The sequence below is a fragment of the Papio anubis genome, chromosome 5 (genome assembly GCF_008728515.1).
Source record: "Papio anubis isolate 15944 chromosome 5, Panubis1.0, whole genome shotgun sequence".
Classification (NCBI taxonomy): Eukaryota; Metazoa; Chordata; class Mammalia; order Primates; family Cercopithecidae; genus Papio; species Papio anubis.
Window position 1 is genome coordinate 152,207,518 of NC_044980.1, and position 12,460 is coordinate 152,219,977.

A 12,460-nucleotide genomic window follows, 5' to 3' on the forward strand; every position below is an offset into this window, starting at 1 on the left:
GGCTTGAGCCACCGCGCCCGGCCTGCGATAGCATTTTCAATATACATTGGCGAAGGCTGCACAGAACCTGAAGGATACAGATTGTTCAGAGTTTAATGTGTTTTAGACTTTTTTCCTGCAAGTTATTTAATTCCTAAATGTACAAAGGAGGAGTAAGGAAGTTGTTTTTCATTTTGTTTTGTTTTGAGTAAACCTGAAATAATTTTTAAAGGATTCCAGCTGTGGCTGGACCTCTGGACTGACACATCATGGACCCACCTAAAGTATTTAGTGAGCAAGTGACTCCTTTTTGAGACCAGACTGAATTACAAATCTCTCCTGAACTTCCCAGTCCCTTATTGTTTTGAGTCAACTCTATTGAATCAGAATTTTGGGAGAAGATTCCTCTTCCCAGAAGCTCATAAACATTTTGGGTAACCAACCTCAAGAAAAAATGCACGCGTGCACATACATATGGTACTTTGGCAGCAATTACAGTGGACGCGTGGGTCCCTGGGCAGGTGAAGCAGCCTACTAAGGAATCTCCTTCTGAAGACCCAGATTGGATAGTTGGAATGAAGTCAGAGTGAACCTGAAAGGGTCTGGTCTCACGGCAAGAAGGCAGAGCTGTTTATTCTGGCGGCCTCTGCTGGTGAGGCCTTGAGGGTTTTACAAAGGTCTTCTGTGACTGTTTCATCTTCAGAACCACTTTCTGGCTGGACAGAGCAAATGATGCTGTAATTTTTAGAACGTAGACTCTGGAGGCAGTGGCTGGGATTCAGGTCCTAAGTTTGTTATGTATTACACATGTAAAAGTGGGCATGCCACTTAATTTTTTGAAGCCTCTGTCTCTTCTGTGAAGTGGAGATGATAATAATGATGATGATAAAGAGGACTTTGGGTAGCTCACTGGCTGGCTGCAAAAATTCAATGATACGTGTTGGGTAAGCACTTAGCACAGTGCCTGTCACAGAGAAAACTCTGAGTAAATGATAACACATTTGCTTAACATAATATAGCCAGTAGTGATCAGGGTTGAGACTCTATCTCAGATCATTTGTCAACTCCAAGTCTACTTCTCCTTGTTACAAATTATAATGCATTCATTTATTCATTTCCTACCTATCTACTACATATAATTACATAGCTATATATAATTATATATTTTTTCCTTTTTTCTCCTTTCACGTAAATTAAGCATCTTTTCAGAGAAATCAGTGACCTGATCAGGAAGTATTTCTGTCAAGTCTTATTTCATAGCAAGATTAAAAGTTTTTTCTTAAGATATATTTGGAGACTTTTGTCATTTAATCAAGGACTTCACTGTATGCCTACGTGGGATAAAGCTTGCCAACAACTTATGGGAAATTGCTGGTGATTAATCCAACCCCATTTCTGCCATGCTGCCCCTTGCTGTCTCCAAGGGCCTCTATCCCTGATCCTGCCCTTCCCAGTGTCTACAATGTGGATTCCTCCCCACCCTCTTATCTCTCAGAGCTCGGTTCAAATGTTGCTTCCTCCATCTTCCTCCCCGCTTCCCTGATCTCAGTCTTTCTCCAATCTTCACCAAGCTAGCAGTTGCTCTGCTGAAATTCTCACCAAATTGCATTCCTTCCCTTTATTGTGCTTATCTCTGTTTCTAAATAATTGGGGGGATTATTTGATTCATATCTGTTTTCCCCATCAGATTATAATGGACAGGAAAACAGGGCCGGGATATTGCATGTCCACTCTTGTGCCTAACTTTTGGTTGAAGAAACAAGCGATTTTTTTGGGCACTGACTCTGTGCCTGGCCCCTAGAGTAACACATGCTCTCATCCTTACAGTAAATTTTCAGGCGGGCAGCATTTTCTTCATTCTATACTCCAAGGAAGAGGAGGGTCAGAGAGGATAAATAACCTGCCTTGGATTTCAGAGTAGGTAAATGGCAGAGACTCCACTGCCTCTATCATTTCTCTCGAGGCCCAGGGACCCTCAGATGGTGAAAGGCAAGAGTCTGCAAACCCCTGGAGGCCTGGAAGCAGGATTCATGGAGTTCTTTCCCCAGAGAGGAGCAGTCAGCTCCGAGTCAATTAGCAGAGCAATCATCGGCAATCAAGTCCCTGACTAATGAGGTGCCTGAAATTGAGATGTCACTTGTAATCTCTTTTCTTCTAAACTATCTGGATTAAGATTCCAGGGTATTAAGAAATCATTTTTATTTTTCTCAGGGAAATCTAAACACTTCAATGTTACAAAAAATCTTGTTATGGGGAGATAAGTAAAATGGGCTTCGGTATTAACTTCTTAATGATTTTTGAAATATGCAGATCTTGCTGGAGCAGACATGCAAAAATGGATGGTTTCCAGTGTCCCTTTAAAATCTGGGATGCCTTGGAGGCTATAAAAATAAAATTCTAAACACAAATTCATCCTGGCAAAGGCTGGGTAGCCATTCTAGATTGAACCAAAATATCTAATTGGCTCAGGCACAGAGGATCAATGCTGTTCTTCAATTGGTGAACTTCTTATGTGGAGATTAAATGGAATCATAAGATTGTAATTAGTTGTAATTATATAAATAGTGTCTTCTGGTTTTGTCTCTTTGCTGAGACAATTGCTTGGGATGGCTTTGGAAAAAACTTGCTCCTGAGGCCAGGAAGGGCTCTGAAAAGGAAGTTTTCCAGTCAGCTCTCAAATACCCCACTTATGCCCTCAAACAAAAAATGAGTTGCTTTTAGGATGATTTATTTCAAAGGCTTTTTATTTCTTCTCCCTTAAACTGCAGCCGTTTGACCTTGCAGGGGTTTGGGAAGGCAAGGAGGCCAGCTACAGGTGCAAAGCAGCTTCATCGCTGGAGGGACACCATGCCCAAGGTGGGAATGGTAATAATGATGAAATAGACCAGAGAAACATCCATTCACTTGGAAAAGCCAGGAGTAAGAACCTACTGCTCTTGCACTAGGCCCATGTCATGCCCACTTCTGCGCTCTTTTCCAGTTATGGGGTTTTAATTTGAGGGTAAATTACCCTACCAGGACGTCTGGAGCACATCCGCTATGGGAGACTGATTTCACTCTTTCATTTCCCATCCAATTGCTGAGTTTCATTATTCCATTATTTCACCCAAGAGAATTCTTGGGTGAAAATATCCACCGGGTCACTCTTTTTGTAAGCCCATTCTCTAAAGAGATATAAAGTAACATCAGCCCTGCCAGGTCTGCACATGAAAAAATCTAGAAATCCGTTACCCAAAGCAAAAGTATACTCTTTGTCTGATTCGAGGCCCTATTGAGGTTTAGAAACATAGAAGACAGGGTAAGAGTGTATTTGCAGTTTATCTTGGAGCCCTTTGGAAGGAAGCTCTGTCTTGTGGAGTTTCTATTCCTCAGAAGTAATAATAACAAGCAACAATTATATAGCAGTGACTCTGTGCCAGTCACTCAACAGATTTTCATTGCGTGCACACTTGTCAACACCATTGAAGCCACTGGGAAGAAGGCAAGGAAACCATTACTGACCCTATCCCTACCCTCATGATGCTTATACTGCATTGGGGAGCTGGGCTTAAGTGTTTGAAGTTCTGCACACTGGAAAGGGAATTAGATTTTCTGGGTCCTTCTGGGAATTATAGGGAGGAGGGAATGGAAATTACAGGGAGATGGATGGGATTAAGTCACCTATGCAAATTCTCAGACCTCACCCTACATCTACTGAGTCAGAAACTCTGTGGGTAAGACCAAGCAAGGCAAGTTTCACAAACTCTACTCTGATTCTTATGTGCACTGAAGTTTGAGAACCACCTGCATTTGACATAAGGAGAATACTCTACCCAGTGAAGTTTTCCAACAGCAAAATGAGCTGCCGCTGCTGGTGGCATAGCATTCTCCATTGTGTGCAAACAAGACCACTCGAAACAGAAGGAATGAGGGTATGGATTTCAGCGTTTCCCAAGCACATTTAATGATGAAATACTGTTATAATTATGAGTTGTTGACAGGACATCAATAGGAGCTTGACAATTATGCATTAAAGTCTATTGCAAAAAATACTCCCAAATGAAATAATTGCTGCCGGAAATTGTCAAAAGTTGTTCTTATACTTTATAACATACAAACAAAACAAATTAGAGAAATAAGGTCATTTTAATTTATTAATACATTAATGTGAAGATTACTAAAATAAACAGCCTCTTCCATTCCCCCTGCCCCCCATCCCCCGCCCCAGAAATACCTATGACCGTATCAAAGATGGAAAAATCAAATGCTCTGATGTTCCTTCCAATCTGGGACAACATACTTTAGAAAAAATACTGGAGGGGAGCAAACATTGTATTTGAAATCACCTTGCCCTTTTCTGTGACTTCTCCGGCTCTCCATCACTTTCTTTTCCTCTTTTCTGGGCAATACTCCATCCTTGCCTCCAAGCCCCCTAGGACCTAGGTGCCATGTCTTCATCTCTCTCTCCCACCCGAACCTTCCCAATTTCCTTTGTATTTGCTCCCAGGAGGCTCATGTTCAGTGCTGTAGTCTATCCGCCCTTCTCAGCCCAGTGCTCTTCCCTCAGAGTGCAGTGCAGCCATCTGCTCAGGAACCTGTGCTGATAGGATAGCAGTTGCTAATGAGTTACTTGTTCATCTCCTGGGTAACCTGTTTGCTTTTTAACTGGAGGCTTCTAGGGCCAGCGCCTGTGAGGGGAAGAGCTTTAGAATGTCAGCCTGAGAGAGGGGCACCGTGGGGAGGGAATTTCTCAGTCAAGTCCAAACTTGATGTGTCTAGTGTTTTCCAGGTCTCTGGAGTTCCATCTGCGTCCAGAACTGAAATTAAAGGTGAAACATAACCACGAGCTTGGCCTGAATTTGATAGGGGCTGCAGAGGAGAGGATGTTCTTGCCACCCTTCTGTGACTCAGGCAGTCTCAATCAGCTACCTCCTTGGGGTTATAATTCTGTTGGCTTTTTTTCCCAGTTGGTCCAGAAAGGGGAATGACAAGATGAAGACAGGAAGACAGGAACACTTTTCTCGGCTTTTCCCATAATCTCTGCGTGTGAGTGGAGACCTGTTTATGATCATTTGTTACCATCCCCTGTCTCCCCCCGATATTTTGGCCTCATTTACAGTAGGGATTAACATGATCTAGGGCAGCCTTCTGGGTTCCTTTGTGATCATCTAAAAATGAACAAAACCCAAAGGATCCATTTCTTCTTCCCATTAATTTGAAGAAAGGCAGATGGTGCCCAATAACCTGATTTGAATTGCCAATAAAGTGCATCATCTTTTTACTAACTTGCCATTAAATTTTAACGGACAGTGTCCATGGTGCAGAATGAGCTCCGAGAGAGGTTATTCAAAGCCTGTGGGGTGGGAGAGTGAGCAGTCAGTCTGTGTCCACACAACCTCCCTGAGGAGGAGGAGATTTGGAGCAATGAGAGAGGCTGCGGAGGGGTCTGAACTGTTGAGACTCTAGGGAAAAATGTGGCAGAAAGGGGTGAGCTGGCAGGAAAGTGGTAGTTTCCAAGAAGCTTGAGACTCATGTTGTAAATTTGAGGGCACCAACTGTATGTCACCTATTGCTACTTCTCCACTACATTAGGTGTTTGGAGGGCAGTCACTAAAAGCTGGCTGAAGGAGTGATGAAAACTTTTGATGGATGGAAAGCATAATTTTAGTGAAGAGGGAGGAAAATACAACCAAGGTAAGAAAAGGAGATACCTCCCACAAGGTACTGCAGAGTTGAAAGAAAGAGTCCTAGGCTTGGGGACTTGGGTTCTACTCCTGACTCTAATAGTACATCACTGAGAAAAGTCTTATAAGTCTCCAGATGGAGGAAGATAGGTACCAAATTGCTGAAGGGACTTGCCTCCTTCATCTGCAACCGGAAACCAAGACTCCAAAACCTTCTAGTGATACTTCCACAAACGAACATGCTCTCTCTTTGCTTATGTGCTCAGTGAATGGTTTATTGAATTTCCTGACTCAAAATGGTTAATTCTGTTGATTTTTTAAAATGTCAAAATTAAATGACTGGACTGGAAGATCGATAAGATCCTTTTCAACCCTAAAATTCCATGGTGTGTTCTACAATGTTTGTAAAAAGTCAAGTTTTCTTTTGTTTCACTAGTGCAGAGCGTCAGGGTCCTCAAGCCAGCATAATTCAGTTATGGTATGGGAATAAGGATATTCCATCATCTGGGAGGAGAATAAATTGTAGCATGGCCATCTCTGCTCTACGAGTTAGACATGTTGCTCCAATATGCTGGACTTAGGTAGTTTTCCCTGCTTGTTATCCTTTCCTTCTATTCTTTTCAGCTCTCCCCTTTGGAGAACCACCTCCCTGCCATTCTCATTCCATGTAGTGATGGAGTGGCTGACCTTCTCACCCATTAGTCAAGTGGACACTTGACTAATATTCAGCCAACCAGCATATTCTACACCCTCTAGCCACAGTGTTTGGTTCGAGAGTGAGAGCTTAAGAAAGCCTAATGAAAATCAGCCTCAGGATTTTTGCCAGAACAATTGAGAATGAGACTGTCTCTTTCCTTTAGACTCACTAAACTACATGGATATAAGCTTGAAGCTGGAGGTGGCCATCAACTCTTCAGGGCATTCTGGGCCTGAAAATGAAGCTAACATAAAGGGAAACAAAACTGAGGCACAGAGAGAGATGAATTCCTTGAACATGGCGCCTGAAGGTAGATTTGGCCCTGGATGTTTCAGTCCAATGAGCCAGTAAATTCCCTCTTTTACTTAAGTTGATTTTAATTGGGTTTTGTCACTTGCAATGAGAAATGTCCCAACGAACACAGTCACCTTGATACTCAGGGTGATATGTAGGGAGAGGAGAAAAAGACACCTGCAATGTAGTGAGCAAATTCAGTGAGCAATAGCATAAATACAGCTAAAATACAACTGATCAGTTAATGCTTGACCCGTTATAGTCACAGTGATAATGTGGTGGGGAGGGTTTGGTAAAGTAGAATCCTCAAGCAGTTGGCATCAGGGTCATCCAGGGAGGTTGTTTTGTTTTGTTTTGTTTTTTTCTTTCTTAAGAATTTAGATTCCAGGGCTTTACCCAGACCTGCTATTTAGAATCTGTGAATAGAGGCCTGGAATTTGTTTTCCTAAAAGATTCCCAGAGTGTAAAGTTTGAGATTCACTGTCACAGTAATGAGAGCTCAGACTTTGAAATTAGAAGGTTTGGGTTTAAATCTAGTCTGCCATTTACTACTTGTATGACCTTGGGCTAATAACCTTCAATCTCAGCTTTTTCAGCAGTTAATAATGCCTCATAGGGTTGTGAGAATAAATAAGAAAATGTATTCATGTAAAGTATTTACCCTGCTACGTTTTTATATAGGGAAATTTACAAATTATTGTTATTAGTAAAACCTACACCTATAAGAGAAGGGAGCAGACTTATGAAATGCAAAAGGAACATATAAGCATTACGTTTGAATTACGGTGCTCCTTGGAATCTATGACATAGCAGGCATAGTGGTTAAGACTGAAGTCTCTAGAGTAGGAATGTCTGAATCAAACTCTGATTCTGCCACTTACCAGCTATGTGACCTCCTATTGAGCTGTTTGTGCCTTTGTTTTTTCATCTGTAAAATGGGATTAATATTGGTACTTAACTCACAGCTTTTTCGGGGGTAATGATGAAATAAGATAATGAATGAGAAGGGCATAGACGATATTGACTAGTTTTATTACGACCATCTTCTTCTTTTCCAATTACATTAATGCTTTTCCCTTGTGGTTAATCCCCACATAGCCTTATTCCTCTGAGATCCTCTTCCACTGGCCCTTGCTCTTTTTATTAAATAAAAAAATTAGATTCACAGACAGCCTCCCACTCCCAGCCTTGAACTTGAGTTCAATCTCCCTAGAGAGGGCCCCAGGCTGGGGAATGGTGGAGACGCCTGCTTTGTGCTATGGGGCCCTGGTTTTTATGCTGACAGCCTACGTGCTTGGAGAAGTGTCTGAACTTCAAGCTGACATTTGCAATGTGTCAAAGCCCTGAGCATTTCCTTTCTAACTGAGCCCTAGGAAACCTCAGGGCCCAATATATTAAGCAAATGAAGAACTCAGGGCCCAATGTATTGAGCAAATGAAGAAAAAGCAGCCGTCTTTGGGCTGTAAGTTATGCTGATGGATATAGCACTCCAGTCCTGCCTACTGTATCTGTGTAGGTATTGAACATCCAAAGATCTGTTCCATACAACTTTTCAAGTGAAAAAAAAAATATCAGCAAGCGTCATAACAAGAAAATAATTGCAGGAGCAAAATGACAATGTCTGGCAGTGCTGCAAAAGTGCTTGGAAGAATTTGAGGAAATATCTGTACCTGAAATACAAGTAGTGCCTCATCTTCCTCATTTATTAAATTAAAACATAATATTTAATGTTGCTTTTAATCTGGATTATTTAAGATTCTTAGATTCAAGATTCTATGACATTATCCAAAGGCACTTTTCTTAGGAAGTTTCTCTGTTCCCGCTGGTTTCCAACAGTGGGAGGTGGGATGGGTGACATCTGCAGATAAAACCAGGCCGTGCTGTTGAACAGTTGGCAAATCCAAGTGATTCTCTTCTCCCTGGAATGGGTGCAGGGTTGCATATTAATTTACAATTACTCATAAAGTAGACAGCAAAGGCTTCTCTTTTGTCAACACTTAGACATACAAATTAGGTAATATTGAATGGGCAATGAATATTTCATTTCCACCTTGCCTCCTGGTGCCAATCACTGTAAATGAGGCTAGATTCATATCCGAAGTGACTCACACTCCGTTAGGTATCCAAGTCTGGGCCTCTCGGACTCGCTCATTTTGGCCTTAATTTGTCAGCTGAATTTTGTTAGTGACTATGCAAGACAGAAGCAGGAACATGTAGTTTACCTCAACTTTATGCTGGACATGAACTTCAGTTTTTCAAAGTGATCTTTGGTTCTGATAATACGGCAGAGCAAACTTGTACAAAGGATGAATAAAAAATAGAAATAGAATTTTTAAAAATACTCTGGCATAAAAGAAAACAAATCCCCAGGTACAAGAATTGAAGAGAGAAATCAAAGCCAGGACAGTAATGGAGAGTTGGTATTTCAGCAAAATTTTCTGACCCAGATATAAGCCCTAGGAGCTGAAGGTTGGGGATTTAACACCCACTGGGGTACAGGAAATGTGGCCTCAAGCCCTTGCTAGGTAGGGAAAATAGAACTGAGCTTCAGCATAAAGCCATGAGCCTTGAAAAGTTGCATTGTCCGTGGGATGGTGACTACAAAAACTCCACATCTGAGTCCAGGAAAGCAGCAAGTAAGCTTGCCACCCATCTAGAACCCCAGTTAAAGAAAAAGAAAAAGAAAAAGAAAAAGAAAAGAAAAGAAAAGAAAAAGAAGTTGTGTCCAAAAAATCAAAACCCCAGGTCTGAGCCACATATGGGCATGGTGTCTAAATGTATACCAGTGATAAGTTAGCACACGTTGCCTAAGTCTATGAAACCCCTAGGATATAATAGGGGAAATTGTGAAACTGCATTGTTGGGACATTTTTACACATCAGGGCATGAAGGACTCACACCCAGAAATTTATCATCATAAAGAAGATACTAAATGCTTCAAAAGGATAATTAACACCTTAAAGATTCGAAATAATAGACATATCTTTATGAGACTATAAAATAAGAGCATTTAAAATTATTAAAGGTAAAAGAAGGAGTATGATACAAGAAGCAGAAAATTTAAAAGAAATACATAAATGGGACTCATGCATAAGTTGGTTTGCCTGGCACGGAGGCATTTCTCAGGAGACAAGTTTCTTAATATTAAGGGAGACTCTCATTAGGCAAAGCATGTGGTGGTCATGTTACTTCCACTGGGTAACCAAAGAGATTTTAATGAAGAGACTGTTTACAAACATGTGGACAGAGTTTGGGGAAACCAGCAAGGAACAATATAGTGCCCTGGACCTTACCACAGGGAGCCACTACTACCAACTCTGGGAGGGAAAACGGCTGATAGGAGGCAGGACTAACTTACAGCTCCCACTCGGACAGACAGAGCAGTGTGTGGAGACCCACATCATGAACTTTTGCTCCATTACTACCCTCAGGTCTGAAGGGGCAAGGAGAGGGTGCCGTTACTGAAACTCTGAGAAATAAGCCCCATGGAGAAGCCCTTAATGGAAGGAAATGGGAAAGAAGCAAGGAGAATAAACACACGATTTTCACTCTCCACCTACCTTCCCTCTGAACTCCTGTTGGGACACCTCCCATTGGCTAGACTCAGCTAAAAGCTAGAGAGCAAAGAAGTTCTGTGACCTAGTCTACATAGGCCAGCCTCCTGAAACACAGATCAAGAAGGATGCAGAATGGATCTTGAAGGGTAAATGAAAAACAATCAGGACAAAAGCACAATGAAATTGACCATCTGAATACCTGTATATAAAACCTTGCAAGTTAAAGCAGATTGTGCAAAACCAGAATTAGGAGTAAAATAACAGGCTAAAAGTTAGAAGAGCTGAGCCCTGGTGACACCTTTGGTATTTACAATCAGTGTGACTTTGAGAAAGTGTCTTTATATACTCAAGCTTCCTTATTATTAATTAAGAATGAGGCTGGGCACGGTGGCTCACGCCTGTAATCCTAGCACTTTGGGAGGTCGAAGTGGGTGGATCACTTGAGCTCAGGAGTGTGAGACCAGCCTGGGCAACCTGCCAAGACCCTGTCTCTACCAAAAAAAAAAAAAAGAAAAAAAGAAAAAATTATCTAGGCCTGGTGGTACACACCTGTAGCCCCAGCTACTCGGGAGGCTGAAATAGGAGAATCGCGTGCACCTGGGGAGGTCAAGGCTGCAGTGAGCCATGATTGTGCCACTGCACTCCAGCCTGGATGACAGAGTGAGATGCTCTCTAAAAAAAAATAATAAATTAACAGTGAAATTGTTCTAGAATAGAAGTCTCACACTGGAAGCCCTTGGATCAAATCTTAGTGGAGTATATTGCTTATAGAATGTTTTAGACTAAGTCTGAATAATTCAATAACATTGAAAAATTGAGGAAAATTCATAAAATAATGTGGATTTCTAGCTTTCTTTGTGTTTTTGTTTGGCAACAATTGTCTAAAGGCAAGACCCTCACTCCCAGTTCTACACCGACCATCCCTCCTGGCCCACTTCGCTCATTTCTGTTACCTGCCTGCTCCTTGTGGGAACTGGTATTTACCACCTTGAATAGCACTTTCAGCTTTCAGGTTTAACAATCTGTGAAATTTAAGGCATTCACTGTAGGTTGAATGACTATGAACACGGACTTTCTGAGTTTTTTAATCGAGGTGGATTGGGAAGTTGGCAGGTGGCTGTTTTTGCATATCTTCCTTTACATCTTAAACACAGCACATATGCAGTTTTATGAAGCATATGGTTTTCCATGTGCATAACTACACTTTGGTGGTTTCTCCTTTTCCTAAGTTCTCCAAAAGCCCAGTAGAATAAACACAAGCTGCCACTTGGAAAACAATTCTGAAGAAAAGCCCAGCTGGGGAGAAAAAGTGAGGCAATCCAAAAAGCTGCCAAGTGACCACATTTTTGGTGTAAGTTTTTACAGTTCACAGAGACCATGACTCTTCTCCTCTTGGCATGATATATGATGAGCATGGTGTAAAACACCTTATGGTGACATTGCCTTTGCTCTTTGGGCTTTTGGCAGGGAATGGGTAAAAAAGGCCAATTCAACCTCTCTATGGCAGACCTTGATTGGAAACACGTGTGAACGTTTTACCTGGTGATGAGCCCTGGGTTTTACATCAGCCAACAGCCATGGCAGCAGATGACAGAAAAAAAGGGAATCTTTTCCAGGCTTGGAGAAAGATAAATCTGAAAAGGAGTTTTTCCCTGTAGACCAGCTCTTCTTAGGAGATACTCACAGTGAGTTGTCAGGTCAGGGAACTTTGAGGTAAGCATTAATGAGAATTGCACTAATTTTCCATGAGGGACCAAGAAACCGGGATTCTCTAGCCAACATTTTGTCCTAAGAACAACTACTCACCCAGCTCCATGGAGGATTTTCCCCTCACCCCATCCCTCAGGGTTTACCCTGTGCACGGTTTCAGCTACTGCTGGAAAATGACTCAGCCAAAGAATTAAAGTGTTGAAATAGATGCTCCTAACTCCTTTGCTTGAATAAACAAGGATTGTGGGTTGAATATAAATTATTAAAATGTATTAACTTCCTCCTGGACAAGTCTGGTGCTAGTTAATCACCTTTGCCTCGAGGAAAGGTAAATGGGTTGTGTGTGTTGCAGGCTGAACTGGCACCTGATGAAATTGTTGAATAGCAAAGTTTGTCTTGATGATTCCTGTTCCAGAACATCTCCTATTCCCTTTCTGGAGTCCCTTTTGTCGTCCATCATTTCCCATTCCTGTGCCTTCCTGCTGCACACCTGGCACCTCCTATTAGCTCTATATGCCTGTCTCCCCTCCAAGCGCAGCTGTCCCCTGGCCCTCATCAAG

The 12,460-nt window shown here is 41.8% G+C and overlaps 1 long non-coding RNA gene across 6 annotated transcripts in view; it reads left to right on the forward strand.

Moving 5' to 3' along the window:
- LOC110743564 overlaps positions 1 to 10,653 on the forward strand; it is a 31,205-nt gene extending 20,552 nt beyond the window's left edge. For 4 of the 6 annotated variants that reach the window (XR_002522840.2, XR_002522839.2, XR_004183868.1 and 1 more), the window contains one exon: positions 4,926 to 10,653. This is a non-coding gene — a long non-coding RNA (uncharacterized LOC110743564). The remainder of the gene's footprint in view (positions 1 to 4,925) is intronic. The other 2 variants (XR_002522844.2, XR_002522842.2) reach the window with 2 other exon arrangements.
- Positions 10,654 to 12,460: the final 1,807 nt, after the last annotated feature.